Source organism: Stegodyphus dumicola, chromosome 11 (genome assembly GCF_044657685.1).
Source record: "Stegodyphus dumicola isolate Sdum_Otavi_A_Nest chromosome 11, ASM4465768v1".
NCBI lineage: Eukaryota > Metazoa > Arthropoda > Arachnida > Araneae > Eresidae > Stegodyphus > Stegodyphus dumicola.
Window position 1 is genome coordinate 74,727,553 of NC_140778.1, and position 12,844 is coordinate 74,740,396.

The window sequence follows — 12,844 nt, forward strand, 5'->3', positions numbered from 1 at the left end:
CCTTAATAAATCCAATATTTACATCCCCCCCACACACAGAAAGCGCTTTTTCTACACTTTATTTGAAGTCTTCTCAAATCCTCCAAATTACTGGTATGTTTACAAATTATTTTACTCGGCGAAAACTGCCACGGGCATGCATGGAACACTTATCCGTAAGGTAAATACCTATTTTATGAAATCAAGCAAAAACTATAATCACTAAAAAACTTAATATAAAGCATGTTTAAAACGTGAAAAACCCGTGAATTAAATTTAATTTTCTATGTACAGAGTGTTGTATCTCGTGTTCCACAATAACGCATCTGTTATGGTAGATTAAAAAAAATATTTGAGTAATTTAGGAAGGAAGTTATCATTATAGGAAATGAGCGATATAAAAGCTATCACAACCTCATGCAAAGTATGCGACCATTTTGCGTTATTTTTATTAGGTCTAGTTTTAGCTGGGATACATCCTTTACAAATAATTCCGAGTTTTTTGTTTGTTTAGTTTTCCAAAGGGGGGAGATATTTTAAAATTCCAAAATTTTCTTTCTCTAAAATTTAAAATATTTAGCATGCATGTGCATGGTTAATTGTACTCTTAATTGCTTTTACATTTGTTCTATGTTAAAGCCTGCATTTTCCTATGTGTATCTATCTATTTAGTTATCTATTTACCTATTTCTATCTCTTTCTTATATATGCATATATATTATTATTAGCAGTAGTTAGTAGTATTAATATTATTTTATTATTATCATTAATATTATTATTATACTATTGCTAATATTATTAGCATTATTGTTACTATTATTAACATTATTATTCTTATTATATTTTATGGTAGTACTTATACTTTTTTTGAGTTTGTTGCCTTTCAAAAGCTCAAGCTGATCGAAACGCGAGGTCAGAAGAACATATTTGTACCAATTTTAATGTTTTAAATTATTACCCCTTGATGAGCCAATTTGAAATAATATAAATAATTATTTATTTTAAAATATCTATAATTATTTCTCATTTCATTTTAAAATATTTATAGAAAATTTCAATGTATTCTAACATTTCAATTTACATGGCTCTAAAATTTGACAATTCGTAATTTTTTTTTAAATTCATTTGAATTTTTTTAGGATACTGTATTCTTTTTTCTTCTTTTCCTCTAATTTTAAATTATATATTTATATGTTATGTCAGTTTTAACATTTTAAATGGCACCAAAAATTGTTATGGTGTTTTTTTTTTTTTTTTTTTTTTTTTTGTTCTGAATTTTTACCTTCTAAGTTTTCCTACGTTACCAAAAGGTATCCTACGATTGACCATAGCACCAGAATACTCTTTCCTACCATAACATTCCAGTATCAGTAACCTGTTCTAATTGCGTTGTGTTTATTTCGGAATAACCCTAAAATACATTTGAGTAAAGACTGGTAAAAATCATGAGCACACAAAATAAATTTAACCATTGAATTATCTAGAAAAACTTATTTATTTATTTATCTCTTATTGCAATTAATATATATATATATATATATATATTTACTTGGAAAATCAAAATATATTCAACTCTGCAGTATTATTGTTTTACAAATCAAACTATTACTGAGTAATTATTTCTTAACATTAGTCTTTAGAATTTCTATTATAGTTACTATAGCAATCATGTAAACATACCAGAAATAAACTATAAATTAATGAACAGTACCCTTCTCGAGGAGAAAAAAAAACAATATAAACTTTAACAAGTTACACCTTCTATTTCACACAGAATAATCAATACAGAAGACATATTATTGCACTCAATACCATCCAACAAAAATAAAATAGTTATTGCACATGATAATTTTATTTTTTTTTCCTCGTTTGTTTATTAAAGTAGTGATTAACCGGATAAATGTTAGATAATTACACTATTACGATCCTACCAAAAGTTAATCCCTGAGAGTAACAGAGAGGCTGAAACAAGATATTACAAATCAATCCTCACCAAGCAGGCACTCCAAAGTTGAATTACATAATTATAAGAACTTATTTTCCTTTACAATTAAGTTAAGTTACAATAATAAAAAAAATTAAATCCTTCGTCAATTTAATACTTTACGTAATCGACACACACACAACAAAATTATTTCTATATAGTTAGGTTAACTTGGTCTACTACAAAAAAAAATTTAATGCTCAACTTATCAATTAATTCAATCATTTAACTGCTGAAATTATTAAACTTTATCAAACTGGGAAAGAAAACATAAAAAAAAAATAACTTATCTGAGATAAGCAGTTGCTGAACAGCAGGCCAAATCTAACCATCCGAAACAAAATTGTCCCTGGAAGTTCAGGAGTAAAGCCGGCAGCGGATAACAGGTTAAGAAAGTTCGTCGATTACATGGAGGTTATCACGGAAGCCGTAAAGGTTTTCAGGATGAACAAGGAAGATCCCCTCTTGGATGAAAATTTGAAATTTGAATCTGTTATTTATATAATAATAAAGTTTATTCTTGTATGGATATTATTTTTTCTTTTCACCACTGAATGCAATACTTTTTAATTTTTTCATAAGGCCATCGACTGGCATTTTACATTACTGTTTGTTTTCTGCTGATCCTAAAATTCTTCTGCTTTATGCTTTCTCGTTTCTAAGGATTTTTTCGCCTGTAAATATTGCTGTCCGATTAATAATTTGAGTTTTAAAAATTTTGTGTTTGATGAATTTGGTAATCGTTGCTTCACACATTCTGAACGTTTTACCGCTCATAAATTATGCCGCTTGTAGCACTAGCAACGTTCTTGAAAATATTTAAATTACTGCGTTTTTCTGATTTATTATTACAGAAAATAACGATTTGTTTTCTTTCGTTTGGAGACGAAGCAAGTTGTTGCTTGATGAAAATATTTAAATTTATTTTATTGCGAATGATTTGTTTATTTTAATAATTTTAGCTTTATTTCCAAATTCTCACTTTGAATTTAACTTAAAAACGGGAAAATATTTCCCCCAAATTTTTAAAACATTTCTAATTTTTTTTTCGTTTACCAAGATATAATTCCAAATTGTGACTCATTTGTTTCTGCTCGTGGCTGCTCCTGACGACTAATATTTGTTTTAAATTTGGCAACTAGGTCAGGAATTAAGCATGTAATTGATGACAAGAAGCGAGGAAGTGCCTTTAAATCATTAATCAGGTCGTTAATCAGTATCTGCGGCAGTCAGCGACTGTATACATTTAAATAAAAAATTACTTATATTTACTTTTGCCAAATGACCATAAAAAGCATGTGGAAATTAAAAATATTTCACACATGAAGCAACGAATGTGCCTTTCAGAAGTAGACATCTTTATAATATTTCTACTTCTGAATGAGTTTTAAATATATATCTGTACCGAAAGAAATATTTTTTTTTATTTATCGCAAATCATCTGGATACTCTATACAAATCATGCCATATTTATTCATTTAATACTACAATCGTTTTTAAACGCTTAGCAAACCAGCCCAGCAACGGCCGAGCGGTAGAGTCGCTGAACACTGGTAGTTTCGACCTGGTTTCGATCCCAGGCAAACGGGATGGCTGCATGGTCATTTTAGTGGTTTTCCTTAAGTGCAGCGGGTATAGGAGACAGTTTACTTTAGAAATTCCTACATGAAAGATGGCGCCACTTGCTTATTCTTGTCCAGGCTTTCTTATCTTATCTAATCATTATTTCCTATCTTGTTCATTTGCGGTTTTGCAGCTGAGGATGGTGGTTCGGTAAAACCATCGAAACTAGTCCTGTGAAAATTTTGAAACTTAACGCTGATTTTTGTTGTTTGACTTCTGAATTAGTACTTATTCGGCGTGTTATTGTGTCTTAATTAATTGACACCATGTATTAAAAAAGTGGTTCGAAACACTTTTATGTTTTATGGCATGTCATTACTTGACAAGACTTCGGTCAGGTATTTTCATAAAGCATTTTCCTAATAAACTATATATCTCTTACAAGCTGAGAAAAGAACTAAACAAAATCCAGATAAAGCATACAAAATGTCAATATTACTACTGCCTCAAGCAGGAGTATCAAACATTTAAAGCACTCATGTTTAAACTTATAACGCAGTCGCCAATTTCATCCGAATTTCACTCGAAATATTTCGAGAAGAAGGACATGTGTTGCAATAATAACTTATTCAAGTTTTCAACTTTCTTTAGTATCGTTAATTAAAGAAATAAATATTTTTGATTTTTGAGATGGAAATGAATATTATTTGTAGAAGTTCGCATTAATAATTTTGTTAACTGGAATTAGAGCTCGTAATGTAGTGGATTTTTCCAACTGAAACTGGTCGTAAAGATTCTTCAAGCTTAGTCTTGACCTTAACTAATCGCGCATGTCTATCCCGAAAATTGAAAATCTCGATTACTTTCTGTTCGCTTCCTGTTATCATCGTGAACTAAAACTAAATTTCCTGTTTTCAGAGGGTGTGAGCTTTTTATACGTTCATCCTTTCATTCATCATATGAAATCCTTGAGGTAAATCAAAAACGGTTTCCGGTAAATAAGAATTGTTTTAAAGATTTTGTATTTATATTATTCATATCAGGAACTCCATTTTCTCGAATCTCATCAGAAACATGGAAAGTGTGATCGGAGATAATTCTTCAACATCTCCGGTGGCATGTGTCAATGGACGACACAAAATTTCCCTGTCGCACAAAATTGTTATCATTTCTTCATGACTGCGAGAGGATCGACCCAAAAAGCTTACGAAGGATTCTTTCAAAGAACTCCTATTAATCGCTCCTACCATCCTCCCCAAATTCCATGTGATTCTATGTATGCTAAGGATTCTCAGTTTTTATCCCAGTTTAAGCTTTTGATCTGTCACTGCCTGTGAAATTCGTCCATTATCGGGATAGCTGATATGGGGTCTTCCACGTGTAGCAATGAAACGACTAAGTGCTTGTAAGAAATTTTCAGTCGATAAACAAAAAAACAAAAAAAAAAAACAAAAAAAAAAAAAAATTCAATTCGAAATACATTGCTCGAAAAATGTCACAAGTAAAAATTACTATCCACGATTTTTTATTTTCTTTTCAGTATCAAAGATCCAGTCAAGTGAACACCTACAATCTCAAAGATGGTTACTTCTCTTACTCGGTCATCAGGGAAAAGCACAAAGGGTGTTTTCGAAGAACTGGTATTTTTTATTACTTTATTGAAAGTCTTTCGTGTTTCCGATATCCACTATTGTTCTCGTAAAGGGAATATGGAACAGTGTATTCCTGCAGCATTTGTCATTTTATATTTGACACTTATTACTTTAATTATGATTGGATGATCAGAAGGAAGAAATCGAAAATTTTATGTATCATATTGTGTCGGAATTCTGGTTTTAGCCCGAAGGATTCCGTTAGAATCAATTAGTGGCTAACGTGCACCAACACCTTTGTCTGTATACCAGAAAATGATTCACTCTGCACTAATCTCAGAAGAAAACGTCGGTTTCTTTCATTTCATCTGCAGTAACGTTTTCAAACGTTCTCTCATTAGGACTTAATCTGACATTTTACAAAGCGAAAGATCCCATATATTACCTTAAAAATGGTAATATACGAAGAAATTGAATCAAAATTAGCGTCCGTTGTAACATTTGAGTTAAGTATAGAAATTATCGCCTTCTTTCTTTCAGCATTTATAATGCAAAATTTCGTACAATTTGAGAGATAGGCCATTTTTCTGGGCCATTCGTCAAACAATGGGGACCCTCCCACCGTTTCGATTTGTACGAAATATCCTGACTGAAACCTTGAGAAGAAAGGACCGATGGATTTTGCGTTCCAGGAACGTAATTAAAAACATTTGGATCCTTTTAAGTACGGATTTCTTTCACTCTGTTGTACAATTAAATAGCCGAGGTTTTCTGCCTTTTGATATAAAATAATGCATCCGTATAGTAAATCCAATAGTAAGTAAGTAAAGGTTCTTGTCTCAAATCGTCCTTAAGGGTATCAGAAACCCCTATACCGACAATGTTAAATTGGCCATTTTCGATGTACCTTTTCTCAAATTCTGCTGTAGATACAAGCTTGAATTTTTTCTGTAATTAAAGTATACCTATCTGATTATACTGAAATGAGCTTTTGAAGCATTTTGAATTTTAGAGTAAATTACAGAATATTTTGTTAGGCATAGTAAAATATAGCACTTTTCTCACACAAAAAAATTAATTTTTTTTTCTAAATTTATTACAAAAAGCTCATTTCAGTAAATATTAGGGAACCTAATAAATAAGCAGTAAAATGTTTAGATAACTGTGAACAGTAGTTTCTGAGGAAAGGTACATCGAGTATAAAAAATCACGTTTGGAGAAAAACGCGTTTTTATGTAAAACTCCTCATTGATCAAAGCAGTAGATGACAAATTAAAACTAGATTTTTTTACAGTTCTAATTTTCATAGAGATTAAAGAATGGTACTTTTGGAAAGATAAAAGTGTAGAGAATTTGAAAATGCAAAAATCCGAAATCAATATTTTTTGAAGATTTTGGGGTTCAAACACCCATTAAGTCTAGCGCTAGTTGTGGTATGGAGATCGGTGTGATAGGTGCCACTCTGGATCGAGCTGACATGAATTAATGTGTAACTAAACTTTCGTTATAACTTTGAATAAATATTCACAACGTGGCATAAGCAGACGTACTCATGTCAAAAACCTTTGTAAAAGTAGATCAGAGATGCTTTGGAATGAGCAAACATTCTTCTGGGTCTAGCTATTATTTCCAAATTTCGTCATTTGCTTTTCCAAATTTCGAATTTGTCTGAAATGCTTTTTGATAATTGCTATCCCGTGAAATCTTTTGCCTTTTTTTTTTTTTTTTTTTTTTTTTTTTTGAAGCATTAGTTTTGGAATTAGAGTAACAGAAACTAACTAAAAACAATAGGGTCAAAAATCCTGTGTATTATTGACAAAATATTTGGATAGCCCGTTTTACAGAACTATCTTTAAAAGGAGAGGACGGTGTGTCATCTGATAACTTCCATCTCAACCCCAGACCTGATGCGGTTTTATCGAAGTATTCATTGTGAGGGTTGAAATGTTTCACGCCTCCATCCTCTGTAGCAGTCGACATAATTTCTTTGTATACTTTAATGATATACATTCAACGCCCGCAGTTGATCGTTTCATTTTTCTTAGCCACTTTTTGTTGCTGTTCTGGAATGTTCTCGAGATGATAATTCAGTGTTGCGGAGAGAAGATAAGGACTGGCATTAACGTCAAATACCACTCTTAAATGCTAAATGCATATGCTTATTTATTCCAGGTGGGCTTTAATAAGCTATATTTATCTAATCTCCTAAAGAGCAGTCAGAATGGCAACTATCAGCTAGCTCCCGCCCGGGAATCGGAGCAGGTGAGGAAAAGTGGATTTTTGGCTATAATGACAAAAATACGATCATCAAGATTATCGTCCCAGAAAAAAGAGTAAATTAAGTGCGAGGAGCAATTGAAGATGCAATATGAACTAAAATATACATGGTATGTACAGAGATTTAAGTAGTGAGAATTATGTTACAAACAATTTAAACTGAAATAATAAAGCGCATGAAAATGTTTTATTTACATATCTACAAATACGTGGGCTAAGTGACAAAATTGTGGTCCCTCATTCAGTTCACCGTGAAAGGCCTCATATTATAGTCTTCAGCAATACACACGTAGTTCAGAGCAGTATTAAAATTTCCTTGGCGTCAATTCAAAACTTTATCGAAAAAATTGCTGTCAAGTCTTTGTAAATATTTCTCGATGTATTCAATCTGTAAATTATCGTGCAAGAGATTAGTCTCTATTTTGAGGATAAATACCTAGTTTCAAGAAAGGTGTCACAACGCAAGGCGTAGTCCAATGATATCTTCAAATACCTATTTAAACGTTTACAGCAATATCATCTATGACGTCACAACAGAGGGTGGGAGAAGTGCCAGCATTCATAACATCCCGAAAGGAGGTGAGATGTATCAGGCTACTCGTTGAGATTAAGTGTATGGTTCCTACTGCTACGAATTTCAATTTCGTTTGAATTTTGTTTTTCAATACTGGCAGCGAAAAGGTGCCTAATAGAATTTTTGCTCCTCCCACATCTTAACTTTGGAGAGTAACAAATTCTCTGTATTGACGAAAATAAGAGTTACATGGTTTTGGACTTGGAATGTTTCATCTCAATCGTTTAAATTATTGAGTACTCATTTCTAATCCTTGACTCGAGAGGTATTAATATATGGGGTTCGAAATATCTTTTATTAATTAAAATATACTGGAGACATCAGTAAGAATTATCTATAAACTGGACGCATGCACATTTTTCATATTAAAATTTACATTATTTATTTAATGTTGGAGATAGAAATTTGCATATCTTCCGTTCGCGGTTGCGCTGAGCAGAAAGGGCAAACTATATAACTGCGGAAGTTTCCTGCCGAAAAGGAGACGAGGGGGTACAGGTAGTCTGTCTTCCCGAGGCTGAGGGTCCTGATGTCTGACCTCCCTGCTACGCCTATCTGATGAAATTTGCCGATGTGGCTAGCCGCTGTGATTCTCTCAAGCGTGGTGCAAAAACATGATGGCCGGAGTCCTACTAAGGAACAGTTTTTGGAAGCTAGAATCTACTCAAGCTATCTGGATTATCCATCAACATCGCCAAATATCTGACCATATGAAAAGGATTGTTAAGCAGGATCAATTCATAGTGTATCAATCTAGTGCATTTATTCCATCGTATAAGTTCATTAATGTGTCAAAACCTGACACGCATGTTCATCCATGTTGTTAAATCTTAAGGATAGAAACCGCTGATTAAATTTTATGTTAATTTTTCAACTTGGTGGAGTTTACACTTCTGTAGCAGAGACCACTAAGCATAACTCTCAAGGTTCTTCAAAGAACACAAAATCTTTAAATATGATATTTAATAAATGACGAAAATTCACACAGAACATAATTTTGTGGAAAAAAAAAAAAGCTATACGTCCCTTTGTCAATTGATTAAACTAGATCACTAGCGTCTACATCCCAAAACGGCAGCCTACGAGAGAGGAGATTCTATTATTTTCATCGGTGAGTAGGGGAGTTAGAATGGTTTTCTGAGGAATGCAACGGCAGTGGACTATATGTTTGCTTACATTTGGAAGTTCAAAAAATTGCTAAGGTGGATTGCCTTAGTTTCTACGGTTACTTACAAGGAAATATTAGGCAGTTTTTTCGGTTTGCTGATAGAGGGCAATTAGACAATTTACCTTTATAATCCACGTTTATCTATTTAAGCTTCAGAAGATTTAAGATGAAGCGAATATATTCAACACAACAGAACACAATCTTAAGACTTGTAAATCTTCTAAAAGACAACAGCAAATTTTTAAACATTACTGTAAAAAATATCTTCTCTTCTAATTATAATAAATAATGAGATAATGCATGGATGAATTGTTAATTATATGATAATTATGCATTTATAAAAGGTTTTTAATAATGAACTATAAATAATATTTTTAATTATCGATGTATTGTTTTTTAAAAGATTTACAAGTCTTGAGCTTGCGTTCCGTTGTGTTGAATATATTCACTTCATCTTAAATCTTCTGAAGTTTAAATAGATAAACGCGGATTTATAAAGGTAAATTATCTATTTGCCCTCTATCAGCAAACCGCCTAATATTTCTCTGAAAGTAACCGCAGAAACTAAGGCAATCAACCTTTGCAATTTTCTGAACTTCCTAATGTAAGCAAACATCGTGCACTGCCGTTGGCGTTCCTCAGAAAACCATTCTAACTTCCCTACTCCCCGATGAAAATAATAGAATCGCCTCTCTCGTAGGCTGCCGTTTTGGGATGCAGACGCTAGTAACTAACTAGATCTAGATAGAATAATCCTGATGCGAACTGAAATAAAACTGTATAAACTTCCGGAACTAAGTAATACTTAAATTTAATAAATTTAATAAATATGAATCAACGAAAAATGTGAATCAACAAAGTACAGAGCGATTTATCACATCACAACTCATTTTCCTTACCATATGATGACAGATAAAATGAGACCAAGTTATTAAGATAAATATCAAAATATTAAAGGAGAACTTATCCGTTTGCACAATAGAGAATCTTATAAATACTTTGCTTTTGTATCTAAAGACATATGTAATATTCCGATGATTACCATTCATAAAATAATCATTGATAGTTTGTAGCTACAAAATATATGTCTGATAACCTTGAAAAAAGTTTAAACAAATGAGAAGATAGCTTACAGGTGTTGCACACAGCAGAAACTGAGACATTTATAATTTCAGTTTTACATCAAGTTTTGCCCTTTCTTTTGGGTTTTGTATTTGTTCGTCGTATTTATGGTAACAGGCATCGATTCGAAGAAAAATGCGTCTTAAGATAAATAATCAGATATACTTATTTTAGATAAAATACTATCGAAATTTTATCTACCAGTTTCTTCTTAAGCAAATGTGTTATAAAATATTTAATTATTCCTTCCTTTAACGAAAACGTCTGAAGATATGTAAACAATATTAAAATAACTGTTCTACCAATATCTGGTAAAGCGGTGGTGTTTGACAATGTTATATATAACTTTTAGAATCGTAGCTGTGTTTTTTAGTTTGCCGTTCGCCCTCAAATGTTTCTGCGGTAAATGCAGTTTCATTTCCCACACGTTTAATACAAGTTAAAAGGGAATCCTTCAATTAACCTCTTCCCGACAAAGTGTCCCGAATCTTACTGGGTGCTCTGGAAAATTATCGTGTTCGCAGGAGCAAGAATTCTAGCTAGAGGCTTGAAGAAAATGTTACGCCTGCCTGAAGAATGCGCTTTTTGGCCGCATCTTATTAATTATTCGCGAGAATTTATATGCAAGTTGTATCCACTTCGTATGTCTGCGAACTTCTCTTTCTTCCAAAGATCACAGTGTTCACAGTAAAATACAATTCAATACTTCCTTTATCACATGTGTGCTTTCAGATCGTATTTCAGTTTGTGCGTGTTGTAAATATCATTGTTGATTAACACTACTACATCTGTGTCCAGGGGATCAGATTACACCTTTCATATAGCTTTAAAGATAATATTTTTAAAAATTTTACATATGTAAATACTTTAAGTAAAATTGTATGTGAATTTTCATATTTGTTGTGTAATGTAACATGAAATGTTTAAAAGCGAAAGTGCTCTGCCGGAAAAATACGAGTACAGGGCAAGTTTATTTAACATCGAATAAATGGTTATCTCCCTAAATTGGCGAGATATCGAAAGCTCACGATTTTTGTAAGATAATTTTTGTCCTTAAATTTTCCGAAAAATCGTCAAGAGTCGCCAAAATTGGCGACGATTTGGAGAGATTTTGGTCCGACCGCTGTATAACTCTAATGGAGTATTGTAAGTGAATAACTGTAAAGGATCCTATATGCAGCTGTAGATGTAACTTAACCGAATATACTGTTACGCTTTTCTTCTTCTGATTCCAGTTGTTGCGTTAGTATCTTCCTTCACGTTCTTGCGGGTTTCGTGCGGATTTGGAGTGAATAACGACGACACTTGAAGAAGTATCGAAACACACTTTATTTAGCCAGTACTAATCAGGAGAGCTCCAAAACACTTTTAAAGTCGTCAATGAACTACTATAAACACGCTGACACGATCATCGACACAGCCTGCAGATTATCAGGGTATCACGGTGGAGACAGCTTCCGTGATACCAGAGTACAGCTCCCGACTCTGCTCGTTCGTTCTCGGAACTCCACGTACTCTCGACACTCTCCATGCTACAACTCGACGACACAACAGAGCACGGCTCCCGACTCTTCGGTTCAGTCGTTCCCGGAACTCAACACACTCTCTCGACGATGCAATAACCGCGATACACTAAGAGACTCCTTCGATGAACTCGACGACCCAATCGGCCCTCGCTGCCGGGCTGTCAACTCGATCGACTCCGCAGAGATTGATTCGCTAGACGAGACACCAACTCGATACTGACTATCAGGTCACTAGACGAGCCACCTACTCGATACCAACTATCAGCTCGCTAGACGAGGCACACTCTAACTGACTGCGGACCAGCAATTTTATATAGTTTTTGACTGGTGTTAGAGACATTGTGGGCTAAACCGGTAAGAATTCGTTCCAGAAGGTTCTCCATCCGTCCATGTCATATAGCTAATTTTGTCGCCAAATGGGCAATTTCTCGCCAAATGTGGGAAGCCGGCCTTCGCTTGACATCCTACCACGCCTGGACATTTCGTAACAGTAGATGTAAATTTAACCGAATATACATTCCACTAATTTCGAGAAATGGAATTTACTGAAGATTTCTAGGCGTCCTGGTAAAAACTATATAAAACCAGAGAGAGCATTATCTACATCCTTCTAGGGAGATAAGTCAGGGAAATTTTTCAATGTAAAGCTCCGCAGGGAACTCAATTATTTATCTGGGAAGTGTAGCCCAGTATTACTTATATATTATAATTATACTGATAGGTAATAATTACAATATTTACTTATCTTTATGCTTAAATATGATTGTAGGCAAATGGTAATAAGAATATTACAGTTAACTTATGTAGTAGTTCTTGAATACCTTGTAAAGGTTTGGAGGGGGCAGGGAGGGGGATAAACCACCAGTCCGCGAATTTTTTTCGGAGTTTTACCGGTCCGCGGAGCATAAAAGTTTGCCAAGCACTGACTAGAGCATTCTCGTAAGGAGTTGAACTACAGCTACTGTTCACCACGTTGGGATTGTTCTTAAACGGTTTCCCATTTGTCTTTGGCCCACCAGCGGCCGAGCGGTAAAGACGCTGAACACTGGTAGTTCGGTC